We start from the raw sequence: 21315 nt of genomic DNA, 5'->3' as shown, positions 1-21315 counted from the left end.
TTTGAAAAGGGCAGAGCAGAGCAGTGTGTACGATCAGCCAGCGCCCGAACGGTGATTTCCCAAAATACCCTTATATTATGTGTTATGAGAAATGATATGATATGTTATGCATGCTAGAGTAGGCTAGGTATTCTTAATAGGACTAGAGTGGCCTGATTCGTGATGCCTTAGCCTAGGGGTTTTGTTGCTGGGAGATGCTTGAGAGTGAGTAGATAGCAGCGAGGAGCTTATGAGAGGTCCGCTAGAGAGTAGCCTATACATAGTGAGAGTAGAGTGCTTGGGATTTGGGATCCTAGGAGGAGGACTTGGGGTGAATACTGATGCGGTGTGGACGGTAGTATTGGGCCCGTACTACTGAAGACATCGGATCAGTGCACAGTCCAAGTAAGAATCCTTAGGGTACTAAGGAACAAGTAGGGCTGAGTTGCCGAGTGTGAGTATGCTCGAGCGAGTCTCTGATATTTCTTATGTTGTATTTCAGAGACATCATGGTTGGGACACGCCACAGACTAGAGACCAGTGGTGAGTGACGAGGAGCTTCGTCAGATGATCCACGAGGAGGTGGCTGCGGCTATCTGCGTAGAGATTCTGGAGATGTTTGGGTCTATTAAGACCACATTGATTGAGACCTTTGATGAGAGATACGCAGCGGTTACTGAGGCTGCAGCCGCTGCAGCTACCGCAGCTGTTGCTGCTGCTAGACCTCAGGGTGGTGATGCGTTGTTGTTCTGGGAGTTCAGCAACACGAAGCCACCAGAGTTTGACGGGACGTAGGATCCGATTGCGGAAATCAGATGGGTTTCTGACATCGAGGGATGCTTCTATACGTGTTCTTGTCCGGAGCATCTGAGAGTTCGGTTCGCGCTGAACCAGCTTCGCGTGGGAGCGAAGGACTGGTGGAAGTTTGTGACAGTGCACTATTCTTCTGCAGAGCTTGCCGCGGTGACCTGGGAGACGTTCACCGCTATGTTTCATGATGAGTACGTTCCCCCGGTGGAAAGGGAACGGTTGGCCCAGGAGTTCTTGACCCTCAAGCAGGGTACTGAGACTATTACTATGATCACCAGGATGTTCCATGAGAGGGCGATGTTCTGCCCTGAGCACGTGTCTTCCGAGCAGGCACGCATGAGTCGGTATTTGAGCATTTTGAGGAGAGACATCCGCGAGTTCGTGGCGAACTCGTCGTACCGGACCTTTGCCGAGCTTCAGGCGAATGCTCGGAAGAGGGAGATAGAGCTTGCGACTCAGGCTAAGGAGGAGGCGGAGTCTCAGGGGAGGGATCGACGACCGGCACAGTCCCAGCCGGCAGCCAAGCGGGCCAAGCCTGCCGATTCGAGGTCAGGGAACCAGAAGGGCCGCACTTGTGGCAAGTGCGGCAAGGGTCATGAGGGGATTTGTAGAGCAGGGTCTTTCTACAAGTGTAGAAAGGAGGGGCACATGGCCAAGGATTGCCCCAAGGGGTTTGTAGTCTGTTTCCACTGCAACTAGACCGGACACCAGAAGGCCGAGTGTCCGCAGCTGCGGGGGTCAGCACAGGGAGCATCGCAGGGATCTGCCCCTGCTACTGTACGAGCTACCGAGAGTCAGCGGATGAATGCCGAGGCACCGAAGGCATGAGGGAGAGCCTTCCAGTTGACAGCGGAGGAGGTCCGCGCAGCGCCCGATGTCGTGGTTGGTATGTATTCTTTCATGTATTTATTTTAAGTTTGAGATATTGTGCTTATATTATGATATGTGTAGGTACTTTTCTTGTGAGTTCTGTACCTGTCTTGGTGTTATTTGACTCGGGTGCGAGTCTATCTTTTGTATCATTAGCCTTTAGTCAGCACATCAGTATCCGTCGAGAGGCGTTGAGTCGACCTCTGCGAGTTTCCATAGTTGACCTCTGACGAGAGAGCGGTGTATGCCACTGATGTGATTCGGGGATGTGTATTCGAGATCTTCGGCATTGAGTTTCCGATTGATTTGGTCCTGATTGCGATGGGAGATATTTGTGTCATCGTGGGCATGCACTGGTTGAGCAGATTTGGAGCGGTTATCGACTGCGAGCGACATCTGGTGACCATACGAGACCCTAGTGGGGGAGTTCTTACGGTGTACGACGAGGGTACCCGTTCTGGGTCGGCATTTTGTTCGGTCGCTAGAGCGAGGCAGAGTCTACAACAGGGCTGTAGTGGGTTTGTGGCTTACGTGATGGATACAAGCTTTGATGCGAAGAGGCCGAGATCGTTCGATGAGGTTCCGATAGTGCGTGAGTTCCCGGATGTTTTCCCCGAGGAGTTGCCGGGTGTGCCTCCCGAGAGGCAAGTAGAGTTCCGTATCTATTTGGTTCCGGGGGCAGCGCCTATCGCCAAGGTGCCCTATCGCCTTGCGCCACCAGAGATGCAGGAGTTATCCTCACAGCTTCAGGAGCTGTTGGGAAAGGGGTTTATTCGGCCGAGTAGCTCGCCATGGGGAGCGCCAATCCTTTTTGTAAAGAAAAAGGATGGTTCACACCGGATGTGCATCGATTACCAGGAGTTGAACAGGTTAACAGTCAAGAACCGTTACCCCTTACCGAGGATCGATGATTTGTTCGATTAGTTGTAGGGAGCATCTTGGTTCTCCAAGATCGATCTGAGGTCTGGATATCATCAAATGAGAGTGCGTGATGAGGATATCCAGAAGACGACATTCAGGACTCGTTATGGGCATTACGAGTTCGTGGTGATGCCTTTCAGGCTCACCAATGCACCGGCGGCGTTCATGGATCTCATGAACAGGGTGTGCAGACCGATGTTGGATCGTTCGGTGATAGTGTTCATTGATGATATATTGGTGTATTCGAGATCCAGGGAGCAGCATGAGGACCATTTGAGAGAGATCCTTGGAGTTCTGAGATCGGAGAGGCTTTACGCCAAATTCTCCAAGTGTGATTTCTGGTTACGAGAGGTCCAGTTCCTGGGACAACTCGTTAACCAGAATGGGATATTGGTCGATCCGGCCAAGATTGAGGCGGTGATAAGTTGGGAGGCGTCGAGATCCCCCACCGAGATCAGGAATTTTCTGGGGTTGGCCGGCTATTATCGGAGATTTATTAAAGATTTCTCCAAGATTGTTGTTCCTCTCACCAGGTTGACCCGGAAGGGCGTGGCTTTTAGTTGGGGCCAAGGGCAGCAGGCCTCCTTGGAGACACTTCGCCAGAGATTATGCGAAGCCTCGGTGTTAGCCCTTCTGGAGGGGATGGAGGATTTTGTAGTGTATTGTGACGCGTCGATATCGGGATTGGGTGCGGTGCTAATGCAGAGAGGGCATGTGATAGCATACGCATCGAGGCAGCTAAAGCCTCATGAGGCGAGGTATCCTACTCACGATCTGGAGTTGGGGCTGTGGTGTTCGCCCTCAAGATCTGGCATCACTATCTGTATGGGGTCCGGTGTACCATATACACGGACGGATCACAAGAGCTTGAAGTATTTGATGGATCAGCCCAACCTGAATATGCGCTAGAGGAGATGGTTAGATGTGGTAAAGGATTATGAGTGTGAGATCCTGTACCACCCGGGCAAGGCTAACGTTGTAGTTGATGTCCTGAGTCGTAGGGCGGAGAATGCCCCGATACGTGATGTTTGTTTGAGGTTGACGGTGATGACTCCGGTGTTGGACACCATCCGGGAGGCTCAGGTTGAGGCCATCAGGCCGGAGAACCGCAAGAGAGAGCGGGTGATCGGGCAGGTGCCTGAGTTCGTTGCTGATAGCCGAGGGCTTATGACCTTTCAGGGTCGGATTTGGGTGCCATTTGAGGGCGGGGCACGTACCATTTTGATGGAGGAGGCGCACAGATCGAGGTTCTCGATCTATCCCGGGGCCACTAAGATGTATTTGGACCTGAAGAGAGACTATTTGTGGCCCTGTATGAAGAGGGATGTTGCGTGGTTCGTGGAGTGGTGCTTGACCTGTCGCAGGGTTAAGGCCGAGCACCAGTGTCCGCATGGCAAGTTGCAGCCACTTGAGGTTCCCCAGTGGAAGTTGGGTGATCGTTGCCGAGGACTACGAGGGGTGTTGATGCAATTTGGGTGATCGTTGACCGGATGACGAAGAGCGCTCATTTCCTTGCCATCAGTGAGAGCTCATCCGCAGAGAGGCTGGCAGAATTGTTTGTGAGAGAGGTGGTATCGCGGCATGGAGTACCGATCTCGATTGTGTCAGATCGAGATGTGCGATTCACTTCCAGGTTCAGGAAGAAATTCCATGAGGAGTTGGGTACGAGGCTGCATTTCAGTACCGCATACCACCCACAGACGGACGGACAGAGTGAGCGGACGATTCAGATGCTCGAGGACATGCTCCGAGCATGTGTGTTGGACTTTGGAGGAAGGTGGGACACGTATTTGTCGTTGGCTGAGTTTTCTTATAACAACAGCCACCATTCGAGTATCGGTATGCCTCCCTTTGAGTTGCTGTATGGGAGGAGGTGTCGGACTCCTATCTGTTGGGGAGAGGTCGGGCAGTGAGTGTTGGGTAGCACTGAGTTAGTGCTTCAGACGACAGAGCAAATACAGCAGGTCAGGCAGAGGTTGTTGACAGCTCAGAGTCGCCAGAAGAGTTATGCGGATAGGCGACGATCCGAGCTGGAGTTTCAGGTGGGAGATTTCGTACTCCTGAAGGTATCTCCTTGGAAAGGAGTGATCCGATTCAGGAAGAGGGGCCAGCTGGGGCCCCGGTACATTGGTCCGTTCAGGGTGACCGCCAGGGTGGGCAGGGTAGCATATCGTTTGGAGCTACCTGCGGAGTTGGGTCAGATTCATAATACCTTCTATGTGTCTCAGCTAAGGAAGTGTATAGCCGACGAGTCGGCGGTGGTGTTGTTGGAGGATATTCAGGTGAATACGAGCCTAAACTATGTTGAGAGGCCAGTTGCGATTATGGATCGAAAGATCAATATTCTGAGGAACAAGGAGGTGCCCCTGGTTCAAGTGCAGTGGCAACATCGGAGAGGGTCCGAGCTGACTTGGGAACCGGAATTGGAGATACAGGAGCAGCATCTAGAGTTGTTTGCAGGGCCAGAGTTCGAGGGCAAAGTCTGATTCTAGTAGGGGAGATTTGTAACATCTGGATTTCCAGGTATTATGTTTTGATCATTTATTTTGAGTTAAAGAGAGGGACTCGACGAGTTGACGCTTAGAATCGTCGAGTAGGATCGTGATTGCTGACTGGATTAATAAATGGACTCGACGAGTCGGAAAGGGTGGACTCAACGAGTCCGCGCTATGGGATGAAACCCTAAATCCCCGAGCATGTACCCTATTTAAAGGACCTTATGGCCCTTATTTGCGGCTACCTTCGTCCTTGAGAGTACCAGAGCATCTGTGAGTCTTGTGAGTGAGAAAGGAGGCCATTGTTCACCATTTCTTGTGTGTTTTAGCAAGAAGGAAGGAGGAAGGACAAGCTAGGCAGATTGGGGGAGCTTGGATCTACTTCCATTTGATCAGAGGTAGCTGTTGGAGGTATCAATCTGTGCTTATTCTCGTATTTATGATGATTTAGTTGAATCTAGGGTTTCTTTATGCATTATTTAGCTTGAATCTGGAGTGTGTGAGGTCCCAAGGTGAAATGATTCTTAGATCTGGACCTTAAGAGGTCCAGAGAGCCCCTATCACTCTGCTTTATGCCTTTCCTTTGAAGTTATGAGCCTAGGTGGCCATTTTAGTAGCTATTTCACCAAAATAAGCCTTGAGTGCGTTGCATGTGTGTCAAGATTCGACCTTTACGTGGTTATTGGTCGTGGGGAAGTCAGATCTATAATTTAGAACAGCAGATCTAACCTCAGAAGGTCATTTGAGTGTTGTCATGGGAGCAACTCGCCGAGTTCATAAGTGGACTCGACGAGTCGAGTCGGGGTTGTCCCGCGATTCGTTGCAGAGTAACCCGACGAGTGGAGGAGGGACTCGACGTGCCAAGTGAGGCTTAGAAGGATCCAGAGTACCCGCGTGGAAACGCCGAGTCGCCCGTATGCACTCGACGAGTCTTTGACCGTTGACTAGAGTTGACTTCGTTGACTTTTAGGGTTGAGTCAATGCTTGGACTTGTGAGCCATTGGAGGGGTAGAATGGTCTTTTACCCTTCTTAGAGAACTTAGAGAGGGATTAGCCTAGTCTTAGAAAATCGTATTAATTAGAGTAATTATTTTATGTGATTAGGCGAAGGCTTGATCAGTATTTCCGAGTTCGAGGTTTACCGAGCTATCCGAGGTGAGTCTTCTCACTATACTTTACCTTGAGTGGTAAGTAGAGTTATGTGACAGAGTATCTTGTATGATATGTATGTGATGTGTTGCACCGTATTATTTCTATGTGATTTATGTTGTGTGTATTCCATAGTTTACAAAGTTAGGTCCAAAGAGCTAGGACCAGAGGGTCCAGAGAGTTAGGGCCAGTAGGCCCAAAGAGTTATAGCCTCGAGTGGCTAATACGTGTTATATGTGATATTTTGGGGAACTCACTAAGCATTTATGCTTACAGTGTTTTGTGTTATGTGTTTCAGGTACCAGTGAGGATCGCGGGAAGGCGCCGGCATGATCAGTATACACTTCTGGAGTTTTTATGTATTGTGATCTTGGAATGAATTTTATGGATTTGATATGGGATACATTGAGATTGATAATATTTATGGATGAAATTTCATTTTTTAAAGAGAAAAATTATTTTGGAATTTACGTTGTTACACCCGAGCCCCGAAGTTCTCGCGAAAATAACCTCTTTCCAGTCGAAGTACTGCCCGCATAAAGCCCATCTTTTCATCAAATTGTCACTCTTACCAAGTGAGTTCATACCCTTGTATTTTCATAGTTTTTACTTGTCACACCCCCGAACCAAGGATGGCGGAAACGTCCGGGGGTGGAGGACTTCATGTATAGTATCACAACAACGAGTATAATAGTGCTCAAAGTAAATACAACCATCATAAAAATAATTGAAAAAGTTACACCATAGTATATGTTTACATGTTTCAAAATCAACTACATTATGATGACAAAATAAACTGTTTGACGATTTTACGTCCCATCCTCAAAATGCTGTTGATTTCCTGTTTCACTGATTTCCTGAGAATACAAGTACTTTTGAAAAAGTGTCAACAATTAAGTTGGTGAGTTCATAAGAGTTTTATTTGAGAAACAAGCCATTTTCCTTGTAAAAGCGATAGAGTATGATTCCAAAAAATTCAATATTTTCTTTGTTAAGTGTGAAATGAACGCTCCTATGTTATGCAATAATGTACCCTAGAAAGACCCGTAGATTCCTTCTATAATCACCCAACGTATATAATTTATATAAAATTTAAGTTAAGTAAACCGTCGAATATTATGGGTCTGCCCTAGGTCCACAACCAAACAAGGAACAGGAAGTAAGGCGGGCCCACCAATTCTAAGTCGATTGCGACTAAATTCATATATAACTCTAACATGTACACTTAGCAATTATAGATGGAGTCTAACAATTCTAGATGAAACGTAGTTTTAATAGAAATGTGTTTCCAAAGAAAATCCAATATTATCCTTATAAAAGTCATGTAGTCCTAAATCACAAGACCGAGAGTATGAGTGTGTTTTATACTTATAACGTGTTTGTAGTTTTAAATAGATAAAACCCCTTTTCAAAGTAGAATTTTCCCTGTAAACTTGAAAGATTGTTAACTCCCTATGTGAGTCGTTATAACCATACTATAACGAGAAATAACCTGCAACAACGTTTTTCAGACGTCAAGATCCTATGACTCTTGTCACCCGTAGACCTGTAGGTCCGGCCGTAGCTAGCAGCGAGGTGTGGGGTGTCAATCCCTAAATAGATCTATACATAATTATCACGCTCTCCCTACAAGAGACTCTGGTTATAACGTACATGAATTTGAACCCGTACTCTAAGAGTACGATGGAAGAATTGTCTCACAACTTACATTAACTAGTTTACATATAGTTTGAATATAAAACATCTTCCGTGGTGGAAGTGAAACCACCATTTATGAAATAAATTTGTGATATGAAATCCATAAACTATTACTATTATAGTTTATCATATAGTATATGAAAAACTCATTTGTTTTGAGAGTAAAACCTTTTTCGTGTAGTATGCTTTTATCGTAAAATCCATAAACTATACTTATTGTAGTTTATTATATGTGTTCGAAATGAATGGAAAACTTTATAATGAATGACTAATTTCTGTTTATGATGATAAACTAACAAGAAATACATCCAACATTTAGAAACTTATTGTTATGCACTTTGCTCAACATACTACAAAGTGTTGTTAATATGGTAAGATATGTAACTAGTTTGTAACCTTTCTCCACTGTTTTGAAAATATCATAGCAAACTCATACGAAGTCGAAAACTAAATCCGTAAACTCTGAGAGTTTAGAATATTTGTCTAGTTTATTCTTAATTTTTATTATGATTTTTAGAAGTCCCTAACTTGTATGAAAATGTTCATATTCACAGAATGGTCCGAATTCGTTTCCGAAATGATAGGTAGTTTTGTAAAAATCACCATAAATTGTAGAAAAATAGTATGGAGATGTGAAAGTAGCCATTTTAAAGGTATTAACCTGAACTATTTTCATATTAAACAGGTTTGAAAGATATGAAGTTTAAGATGGTCAAAACGGTCCGTGAATAGAACTAAACTTTCCTGTTCAAAGCTGATGTTTGAGATTAGTTAAGTTTTTGGTATTCTAACTTGTATTCCCCCCCCCCCCCCTAAAACTTGAAGGAAACATGAAAATGTGGGGGTATGAACTCACATTGAGTGATATCTTAGGATGGATGATGGAGAAAAGGAGTTTCCAACTCAAGAACACTTGGGAGATGCTTGAAGATTTGAAGATTCTATGAACAAATATGATGATATTTGTGTAAGGAATCCATGATTTGAGTGGAAATATATAAGGTAATCAAGTGTAGGATGAAGTTACTTATCTAAATTGGAATGAAAAGCACAAGAACAGCCTTGAAATCTTGAGTTCTAGGAGACGGAATGTGAGAGAGAGAAGTGTTTGCTTTTTGCTGAGGAAGAATGAGTGAAGTGGAAGGAGATATGAGAGCTTCCAGCTTTTGATGAAGCTAGGCAGCTGGAGGAGGGGTGTCAAAGGACAAATATTTGACTAGGTAGGGAGGAATAGTGACTGAGGGTTGTCCTATGAGGGTATGGGTGTTAACTTGTGTCATACTTTAGATAAAGTCAACACTCTAACACCATATCTTACCCAAAAGATATTGTAGTTAATTTAGGATCCCCCTCCTCAAAATCTTATTAACATATGATAATATAGGGTCTCTTAAGTCAAAAAAGAAATTGGGTGAAAATCCCGCGTTAAAATCATGAAAAACGAGCTTAAAACGAAGTCGGGGTCGAAAACCGGGAAAAGGGGCGAAGTCTGCGAAAATCCAGGTTCAGGGCCGAAGGTTCGGTCCTTAGGAGCTTAGAACCGAGAGGATGGTGCGGTTGATGCATGAGAGCGGAGGGAAGGGTCCGGTCCGAGTCTCATAGGCGAAACCATTAGAAGGAACCGAGAGTGGGAGTAGGCGAGAAGCGAAAGGTGGCTCGGTCCGAAAAGGGACCTTCGGTTGTACAAGTTTTGGGCCCGAACTGGACCTTCAGTTCCTTAAGGGAGGTTCGGTTCTTTAAGCCAGTTTGGTCCTTAAGGAGTAGTTTCGATTCCTAAGAGGTTTCGGTTCCTAAGAGGTTTCGGCTCCTAAGAGGTTTCGGTTCCTACGAGGTTTCGGTTCTATATGGCTGATTTTCCGTTTATCTTCCCGTTTCGAGTTGTTTTTACTAATTTAAGGGTCGGGATGCCCCGAGTGATTATAAAAAGTTGAGAGATTTTTGGGAGAGATTTCACATACTTGGAGAGATTTAGGAGAGATTTCATATTCTTGGAGAGATTTCACATACTTGGAGAGATTTCACATACTTAGAGAGATTTGGGAGAGATTTCATATTCTTGGAGAGATTTCATATTCTTGGAGAGATTTCACATAATTAGAGAGATTTGGGAGAGATTTCACATACTTGGAGAGATTTGGGAGAGATTTCATATTCTTGGAGAGATTTTACAACTTAGAGAGATGTGGGAGAGATATCATTTGTGACCTTTTTGGGTGTTTAGCTTCGCAACGCGAGGTTTGTAAACCCCGTTATGACTTGTTGTCAGCGTTATACACCCCCGAAGGGTATGTATCAGTGTTTTATCGAGTAGTTCCATCACTTACCTTGATTTTGGTTTAGATTTTCTGAACGCGTGAAAACTCTAAGTGATACTTTGCATTATGATGGTGTGTTGTACAATAGAAAACCTAATGTACACCCTAATATACAAGGGTTAATTGAGTTGACCGGTTTGACTTGTTGACTTTATTTGACTTTGACTTGACCGGAAGTTGACGATTGTCACATCATCCCCCCGTTAGAAGGAATTTCGTCCCCAAATTAGTGTTTTGATTGGGACTTCAGGAATTTGGGGAAAAGATGGGGGTATTTTTATAGCACATGGAATTGATATGGTAAGGACCAAGCCATCTTATGTTAATTGATGACGTTTGGACATCTTATTGTAACCGGTGATAAGTCGATTTAAAACCACCAGTGATTGTTTTGGGGTGATGGTGTATTCTATTTATATGCCTTTATGCTTTCCGTTTTATTCTTGTTATTACTACTACGAATATTTTATAATGTAGTTAGCGAGTACTAGTATTATGAGTGCTTCGACAATTTGTGATGAAATTTGCAATATAAGCCCTACCAGATCTGTTATAATCACTAGGTATAAACTAGTCGTATATCATTAAGATTGCAAGGGCATTCGAATGAGTGACCCCGCCTTAAGCCCACAACCAAACAAGGAACAGGAAATAAGGCGGAATTACACATCCTACGTCTATAGAATCTTAATGATATATAACCTTGATGTTTACACTAGCCATCATAGATTCACCAGTATGTTTTTTTTTTTTAAAATTTATAAACGATATGACTTACTCGGGGAGGAGGGGCTGTTTACAACTAGGGTTTGTCGTGTTATCGAGACTTATGGTTGATATAGTTTAATCGATGCTAGTTTTAGTAAAAAATTAAAATTTAACATTGTCGTTAGACGCACGTGCCGATATTTACGGGCGGTTCCGGGGTGGTCTCTCCTGCGGTGATCATAAGCACCCTTCCACCATCACCAGCATTTCTTGCTCTTGGGTAGTCTCTTTTAAAGTGGCCCGTTTCGCCGCACTCGTAACAGGCTGGGCTTACTCCAGTGTCAGGGACCTGGGTGATGGGTGGTGCCGGTGCCTTACAAAAACGGACAGTGTGCCCCTTCCCGTTGCAATTTTTGCAATGCATCTCCCGGCAAACCCCGGTATGATGGAAGTTAGACTTGTTGCATTTCGGAAGGGTTCCACCGTATCAACTTATGGGTGCTGGAGTGGCGTGGGTTGTGGCAGCATGAACAACAATGATCTATTGCTTCTTAGTGAAGTCCTGGGCCGGTTGGTCCTTCTTGTTGTTCCAGAACTTCCTTTTGTTGTTTCCCCCTCTTGCTTGATCAGGGGTGGTTGTCATAGTGTCATGGCTGGAACTATGGTCGATGAGTTGTTGTGCCAATTCCTTAGCACTGTCAAAGGTAGTTGGTCTTGAGGGCAACACGATATCTTGAATTTGGGGAGACAATCCCCAGAGGTATCGCTCCACCTTTTTGTCTTCCGGGGTGACCATAGCGGGTCAAAGGAGCGCTAGATCACATAATCGGCCGGTATAGGTTGCAAGGTCAGAGCCTGCCATCTTGAGGTTCCACAGTTCTTGCTCTAGCTTTTGCACTTCGCCCCTGGGGAAATACTCTTTCAGCATCATTGCCTTCAAGTCCTCCCAGCTTATCGAGTTAGCCACTGTAAGCGTCAGTGACTTAACGTGGCCGTTCCACCAAGTAAGGGCCCGACCGGAGAAAGTGTGAGCTGCGAATTTGATTTTGTTTGCTTCGGGGAACGCACAGATCACGAAGACAGATTCGGTCTTCTCGAACCATTGCATTAAATCGATGACTCCCCTGCTACCATTGAACGAATCGGGTTTGCCATTAGTGAAGTCCTTAAAGGAACACTCTCTCGAATGCCCTTGGCTATCTCCTTGAGTGGAGTTATTAGTACCACTCCCTGTCCTTCTGGCACCGTCAGTGTTGATTTGGGACATAGCACCTGCCACCGCGGCCGTGACCGCAACTTGGAACATAACAGGATCATATTGGGGAGGCAGCGGTGGTGGATTTGTTTGCGTTCCGCCAGTGCGTCTAGCAGACCTACGAGGCGGCATCTTTCTGTTATAGAATTTCAAAGATGAAATGAGTATAAGTCTTTTAGTAATGGTTATTAGTCGGGCGTCGTAAAACTAGGTTATTAGTTTTCAAGTATAGTATTTCCCGATTTTTCGAATGTGGCAAACAATTCATAGTATAAGTCTATATAAATAAACTTATGAATTTAGTAGTAATGACTCGAATGTAATCTTGTGATTTGTTCTATGCCTGATCCACTCCTAAGATCACCCAATGTATACCAGTTGTGTGCAATTAAGGTTTAATAGGCCGTTGAATTTAATGAGTCTGCCCTAAGTCCACAACCAAACAAGGAACAGGACCTAAGGCGGACTCACCATTTCTAAGTCGATCGTCTCTTAATTATACATAATCTTGAGGTATACATTAAGTAATCTTAGAGTTACCATAAGCAAATCGTTTGTAATACCAAGTTATGAAATATGTGGTAAGCTCCCAATGAAATAAAATGCAGGCCAATTTTATTGATATACTCTAGTTCATAGAGTTCAGGAAATTTTGACCTTATATTAGGTCTATATTTCGTTAATGTAAGGAAAAACTTTGACGGTGACACGACCCTTTGAATAGTGTAGTCTCTTAATTTGAAGGGTCGAATTTATATATATGACGGGGCAGTGTTCAAACGCATGCCAGGAATTTGAGTCTGTAATGATATGTAAGTAATGTACACACTACTCGTGGCGGGTGATGTTTCGTGGGCGATAGAATGAAGACATGAAAGTCTGGATTGACCTATCCTCTGCCCTGGCTTCTTTCATTTGATGTTCTGCTTTTACCACGCTTTTTCTCTAACGCTGTTTGACGTTCCCGATACTCCCTAATCTCGGCTCGAGTTGCGGTCACTTCCCTCTGAAGGCTTTGATGTGGTTTTTGATCTGTTCTTGGCCTCCATCCAGGTGACGAAGGCGAATTGCGGTGATCTTGGTGGTAGCTCCAACCTCCATGATTTCGGCTGACCGTTGCTCGTGTCTGTACGCTCTAGTGAGTGATGCGGTGTATTATGACAAGGAGAGCCCTGTCTACTAATCCTCCTCTGTTGAGGTTGTAGAAGCCTCATTCATGTCATAGGGAGGGTGTTAACCTTGTTCCTACCCCCGTCTCTATAAATCTACGGCTTATCGAGGTGTCGGACCATGGAAGCCTCGTCGGGGTCTTCTCCCATTTCTTCTTTTCCTTTGTTTTCCTTCGGTTTCTCTTCCTCTCGCTCCTCTTCCGAATTGTCTTCGGGGTCTTCCTCTATTATTTCTTCAAGATCCTCTTCGAAATTCTCTCTGATCCAACCACCATTTTCTTGGTTAGGAAGAATAGGGTCTCTTGGTAGTTGAGCTCCCGTCACGTTGCTCGTGCGAGAATAGGGGTAGAAGAAATAATTAATAGACGTCTAATCCTATAATTATTTATAGGGGTGATCCTCATTAGTCACTTCTATAATCACATTGTGCATACCACTTATACATAATCTGAGATAGAATAGACCTTCGAATAAATGACTCAACTCTAAGTCCACAACCAAGCAAGGAACAGGAACTAGAGCATTAGTCATAGATTCTAAGTCTATAATATCTTTAATTAGATATAACCTTAGCGTATGCACTCAGTCATTATAGACCTACTAATAGGGGTCTTTAGTTTTCACATAAGTTGGTTATAGTATCACCAAATACTCCTATAGTATTTTAATGTTTGTCTTATGTTTTCAATATTTCTTTGTAGATAGAGTTGGTAAGTTTTATGACTTGTTGCAACACCACAACCATTCCTGGGCATATGCTAATCATTTCTGGGATAGACATAGTTGATCAGGCTATGTCATTCCCAGACCTGACTATACATCCCCAATCCTACTTGTGTCGTTCAACAATCACCACTTTTGTTTTGTTCTACTATGATGCTGACCTTAGTATGTATGCATGCATGTATACTTTTAACAAGAAACTATTTATTTCTAAAAGTATAGTTATTTGAAAATGTTCAATCAGAGACTTTAGTCCCAATGCATTTATAGTTTTTATATCTTATGTGATTCGATATACTTAGTGCTGAGTATTTGAGATATTGAAACTGATATGGAATATTTGGTTATTTAGGGAAGCCTTTTTAGGGTTAATCATTTTATGATTCCCTACGATGCCTTTATAGTAGAAGTTCTTAATCGAGCTCTTCTAAGGCATTGGTTTTATATTAGGCATTTATTTTATATTTATGGTAGATATTTATTGTTCCCTATAAATAATCATTAGGTTAACTTTTGGTGTAAGCTTTTTCCCAGATTAGGGTTTTTCTCTATACATTCACGTTACAATCAATATACGAAAACATTTATCAGATTACTTGCATATTGTGGTGATTGATTCTGATTGTTCTTGATATCCCGTATTCGTCATCTCGGATTTATTCCTAACAAGTGGAACGAATCTGGAATCACAGTTGGAACCGAATGCCACAAGAGGCGAAGGTTGGTTCGTCAAGAACCGAACTCACCAGAATTTGCAGGTCAAGAAGCGAAAGTCGGGGGAAATCGGTTTCGCTCTGTAACACTTTTGTTCGTGTTCAAGCTTTATATTTTGCTTTCGTTTGTTGATTATGATTTGCACTTGGAATCAAATTCGCACAAGCCACTTTCATTTAGAGATCAGTCGCACACTTGGAACGATGTGTAATCTTTAGAATCACAGTTCTTGACTCGGTTTTGAAGTCGCATTAATCGTAAACGAAGGCTCGCTTATAATTGAATGTGTAATCGATTTGGAATCGGGAGGTAAAACAGAAATCGATTGTATCAGCCTTCAGCGATTTTGAATATTACTAACTTGGGATTGAATGTTGCACTAAAATCAGAAGCAAAAATCGGAACTGAAATCAGTAGCTACGCATTGTACTTGGATTGTATTCTGACCTGGAACAGAAATCAGAACTTTGTCTCTCGGAATTTGAACGAAATTTGAAATCGGAATGATGCTATCCTGTCGATTAAAACTTGATTTCATTTTGTTATTTGGATTGAATAAGATCGTTCATCCATTTTGACTTTTAAGAGTCAAAGGCGTGTTTTTTTTGCGTTCCAATGAAGAAGACGGCTTCTGTTACATTATTGGTCCCTGAAACTTCAGCTATTTTATAGTTTCGGTCTCCTGTGTTTGAACAACTTGGCAATTTCCATTTATCTTCACAAGTCAAAAGCGTGTTATCTGACTTAATGAAGATGATGAGTAGCTTTTCATTTCCTGTCCCCAAAGTTTTGGTGGCTTGACAGATTTATCCCCATATCCCATTATTTCACAATATTTTTGGGATTTTACCACTTTTACCCCTTCTTTCCAAAAGACTTTCATTTTTTATTCTTTTCTTTGGTCTTATTCTTTTAAAACCCTTCTAAATTATTGCTTATTTTCTATTCTTTTCTCTAAATTTAAATATCGGAAAATACAAAATTATTTTTTGTTATTTTTCGGTTTTAATTTTTTGAAGATTGGGTTTATTCTAAAGGGATTTATTTCATCAAATCTGACGGGTTTTGAACATTGTTAGTGATTCTTCTTAACTTCACGGATTCTCTCCATGGTATTTGTTGAAGATTCAAGGGGGAGTGATGATTATTCAAGGGGGAGTTCGTATTTGGAAGATTATTCTTATTTCTCTTGCTTTGAAGACCCCATGTACTGATGAGTCTCACAATTTAGGGGGAGAAATGCCAAGAAGATCGGAAATCGTGATTTTCATCAGTTTCAACATCTAGGGGGAGATTGTTGAGTATTTGAGATATTGAAACTGATATGGCATACTTGGTTATTTAGGGAAGCCTTTTTAGGGTTAATCATTTTATGATTCCCTACGATAAATTTACAGTAGAAGTTCTTAATCAAGCTCTTCTAAGACATTGGTTTTATATTAGGCATTTATTTTATATTTATGGTAAATATTTATTTTTCCCTATAAATAATCATTAGGTTAACTTTTGGTGTAAGCTTTTTCCCAGATTAGGGTTTTTCTCTGTACATTCACGTTACAATCAATATACGAAAACCTTTATCAGATTACTTGTATATTGTGGTGATTGATTCTGATTGTTCTTGATATTCCGCATTCGTCATCTCAGATTTATTCCTAACACTTAGTTCACTATAAACAATGCTCTAATACCAATCTGTCACACCCTCGAACCAAGGATGGAGGAAACATCTGGGGGTGGAGGACTTCATGTATAGTATCACAACAACGAGTATAATAGTGCTCAAAGTAAATACAACCATCATAAATATAATTGAAAAAGTTACACCATAGTATATGTTTACATGTTTCAAAATCAATTACATTATGATGACAAAATGAACTGTTTGACGATTTAATGTCCCATCCTCAAAATGTTGTTGATTTCATGTTTGACTGATTTCATGAGAATACAAGTAGTTTTGAAAAAGTGTCAACAATTAAGTTCGTGAGTTCATAAGAGTTTTATTTGAGAAAGAAGCCGTTTTCTTTGTAAAACCGATAGAGTATGATTCCAGAAAATTCAATATTTTCTTTGTTAAGTGTGAACTGAACGCTCCTATGTTATGCAATAATGTACCCTAGAAAGACCCGTAGATTCCTTCTATAATCACCCAACGTATATAAGTTATATAAAATTTAAGTTAAGTAAACCGTCGAAAATTATGGGTCTGCCCTAGGTCCACAACCAAACAAGGAACAGGAAGTAAGGCGGGCCCACCAATTCTAAGTCGATTGCGACTAAATTCATATATAACTCTAACATGTACACCTAGCAATTATAGATGGAGTCTAACAATTCTAGATGAAACGTAGTTTTAATAGAAATGTGTTTCCAAAGAAAATCCAATATTATCCTTATAAAAGTCATGTAGTCCTAAATCACAAGACCGAGAGTATGAGTGTGTTTCATACTTATAACGTGTTTGTAGTTTTAAATAGATAAAACCCCTTTTCAAAGTAGAATTTTCCCTGTAAACTTGAAAGATTGTTAACTCCCTATGTGAGTCGTTATAACCATACTATAACGAGAAATAACCTGCAACAACGTTTTTCAGACGTCAAGATCCTATGACTCTTGTCACCCGTAGACCTGCAGGTCCGGCCGTAGCTAGCAGCGAGGTGTGGGGTGTCAATCCCTAAATAGATCTATACACAATTATCACGCTCTCCTTACAAGAGACTCTGGTTATAACTTACAGGAATTTGAACCCGTACTCTAAGAGTACGATGGAAGAATTGTCTCACAACTTACATTAACTAGTTTACATATAGTTTGAATATAAAACCTCTTCCGTGGTGGAAGTGAAACCACCATTTATGAAATAAATTTGTGATATGAAATCCATAAACTATTACTATTATAGTTTATCATGTAGTATATGAAAAACTCATTTGTTTTGAGAGTAAAACCTTTTTCCTGTAGTATGCTTTTATCGTAAAATCCATAAACTATACTTATTGTAGTTTATTATATATGTTCGAAATGAATGGAAAACTTTATAATGAATGACTAATTTCTGTTTATGATGATAAACTAACAAGAAATACATCCAACGTTTAGAAACTTATTGTTATGCACTTTGCTCAACATGCTACAAAGTGTTGTTAATATGGTAAGCTATGTAACTAGTTTGTAACCTTTCTCCACTGTTTTGAAAACATCATAGCAAACTCATACGAAGTCGAAAACTAAATCCGTAAACTCTAAGAGTTTAGAATATGTGTCTAGTTTATTCTTAATTTTTATTATGATTTTTAGAAGTCCCTAACTTGTATGAAAATGTTCATATTTACAGACTGGTCCGAATTCGTTTCTGAAATGATAGGCAATTTTGTAAAAATCACCATAAATTGTTGAAAACTCATATGGAGATGTGAAAGTAGCCATTTTAAAGGTATTAACCTGAAATATTTGTTTATTAAACAGTTTTGAAAGATATTAAGTTTAAGATGGTCAAAAATAGTCCGTGAATGAAACTAAACTTTCCTGTTGAAAGCTGATGTTTGAGATTAGTTAAGTTTTTGGTATTTTAACTTGTATTCCCCCCCCCCCTAAAACTTGAAGGAAACATGAAAATATAGGGGTATGAACTCACCTTCAGTGATATCGTAGGATGGATGATGGAGAAAAGGAGTTTCCATGTCAAGAACACATGGGAGATGCTTGAAGATTTGAAGATTCTATGAACAAATATGATGATATTTGTGTAAGGAATCCATGATTTGAGTGGAAATATGTAAGGTAATAAAGTGTAGGATGAAGTTAGTTACCAAAATTGGAATGAAAAGCTCATGAACAGCCTTGAAATCTCGAGTTCTAGAGAGGGAAGGTGAGAGAGAGAGGTGTTTGGTTTTTGGTGAGGAAGAGTGAGTGAAGTGGAAGAAGATATGAGAGTTTCCAGCTTTTGATGAATCTATGCTGCTGGAGGAGGGATTTCAAAGGACAAATAGTTGACTAGGTAGGGAGGAATAGTGACTGAGGGTTGTCCTATGAGGGTATGGGTGTTAACTTGTGTCATACTTTAGATAAAGTCAACACTCCAACACCATATCTTACCCAAAAGATATTTTACTTAGTTTAGGATCCCCCTCCTCAAAATGTGATTAACATATGATAATATAGGGTCTCTTCAGTCAAAACACGAGATTGGGTGAAAATCCCGCGTTAAAATCATGAAAAACGAGCTTAAAACGAAATCGGGGTCGAAAACCGGGAAAAGGGGCGAAGTCTGCGAAAATCTGGGTTCAGGGCCAAAGGTTCGGTCCTTAGGAGCTTAGAACCGAGAGGATGGTTTGGTTGATGCATGAGACCGGAGGGAAGGGTCCGGTTCAAGTCTCGCAGGCGAAGCAGTTAGAAGGAACCGAGAGTAGCAGTAGGCGAGAAGCGAAAGGTGGCTCAGTCCGAAAAGGGACATTCGGTTGTACAGGTTTCGGGCCCCGAACTGGACCTTCGGTTCCTTAAGGGAGGTTCGGTTCTTTAAGCCTGTTCGGTCCTTAAGGAGTAGTTTCGGATCCTAAGAGGTTTCGGTTCCTAAGAGGTTTCCGCTCCTAGGAGGTTTCGGTTCTATATGGCTGATTTTCCGTTTATCTTCCCGTTTCGAGTTGTTTTTGACTAATTTAAGGGTCGGGATGCCCCGGGTGCTTATAAAAAGTTGAGAGAGATTTTTGGGAGAGATTTCACATACTTGGAGAGATTTGGGAGAGATTTCATATTCTTGGAGAGATTTCACATGCTTAGAGAGATTTGGGATAGATTTCACATACTTGGAGAGATTTCATATACTTACAGAGATTTGGGAGAGATTTCATATTATTAGAGAGATTTCACATATTTAGAGAGATTTGGGAGAGATTTCACATACTTGGAGAGATTTGGGAGAGATTTCATATTCTTGGAGAGATTTCACATACTTAGAGAGATTTGGGAGAGATTTCGTTTGTGACCTTTTTGGGTGTTTAGCTTCGCAACGTGAGGTTTGTAAACCCCGTTATGACTTGTTATCAATGTTATACACCCTCGAAGGGTATGTATCAGTGTTTTATCGAGTAGTTCCATCACTTACATTGATTTGGGTTTAGATTTTCTGAACACGTGAAAACTCTAAGTGATACTTTGCATTATGATGGTGTTTTGTACAATAGATAACCTAATGTAAACCCCAATATACAAGGGTTAATTGAGTTGACCGGTTTGACTTGTTGACTTTATTTCACTTTGACTTGACCGGAAATTGACGGTTGTCACATTACTGTTTTAAGGGGTGGGGGGGGATACAAGTCTAACACAAAGATTTTGTGTTACAAATACATGGTTTCAAAGATTGTGTTAAAATGACATCAAGTCATCAAAAGTATTTTATAATGTTAAACTTATTTTAAATGGTTTTATAAACTTATATTTTTCCTTGTTTGGATGTGGGATTATAAGTAACGGTTATTTGTCCAAATGTCATTTAAATTTTACTTATGTATATATTTGTATATGTATATAAATATAAAAGTTAATTCGTCCAGTTCAAATACCCTTTGTAACATGTTGAGCAAGGGGTTGCATTCATGAATAGTTAGTATCAATTCAGAAAGTACATATAAATTATAATAAGTATAATTTATGATTCATAGAACATTAAATCACGATTCAAGTATACTAAAATACACTATTTTACAAGAATAAAAGTTTGATTCAAAACTAATCAAGAGTATGCATCTTTCAAATACTAATTCAAAGGCATACTATCAATTATTCATTTCAGAATGATTGGGTTTTCATAACTATTACACATGTAACATCTATATGCTTTTTATGAGTCATTTGATTCAGGTTGTTAAGTTCATTTAAACAACATAGTTAAAGTCCTGACATTATAACCAGAATCTCTAGTTGGGGATCGAAACAATGTGTGTTTACATCTATATTGGGATTGACAACCCCGCACTTAGACTGCTAGCTACAGTCAGGCATACACGCCTATGAGTGACAGTTGTTATCAACAGTTTTAGACGCCTTCAAAGCGTTGGGTCAGGCCATCTAGTATCAGTATGGTTATAATAACTCATTTAAAAGATATTAACAATACGTTAACGTATAAATAACTAAACGCAAGTACATTTTCAAAGTACCAGTTTACCATGATACAGTTTTTACAGTATTACATCTCATTATTCAATAATAGTTGGTTAAGACATGCACACTCTCACTTATATAGTTTATACAAAAAGGAATTCAATAACAGAACATTGGTTTACAAATAGAATAATTTTATGTGATTAAAACTACTTTTCATATAAAGCAAAAAATATAGGATTTTCTGGAACAGTTTACATATTTAAGAAACAGAAAACATACTTTCAAATATAAATACTAATTCACTCACTCAACTTTATGTTGATACTCTCTTTTCAAATTATTGAATTCCTTTTTGTATAAGCCAGGCACACTCTCACTTATACAGTTTATACAAAAAGGAA

Source organism: Lactuca virosa, chromosome 4, assembly GCF_052849685.1.
Source record: "Lactuca virosa cultivar CGN04683 chromosome 4, Lactuca_virosa_CGN04683_v6, whole genome shotgun sequence".
Classification (NCBI taxonomy): domain Eukaryota; kingdom Viridiplantae; phylum Streptophyta; class Magnoliopsida; order Asterales; family Asteraceae; genus Lactuca; species Lactuca virosa.
This window is presented reverse-complemented; position numbering follows the sequence as displayed.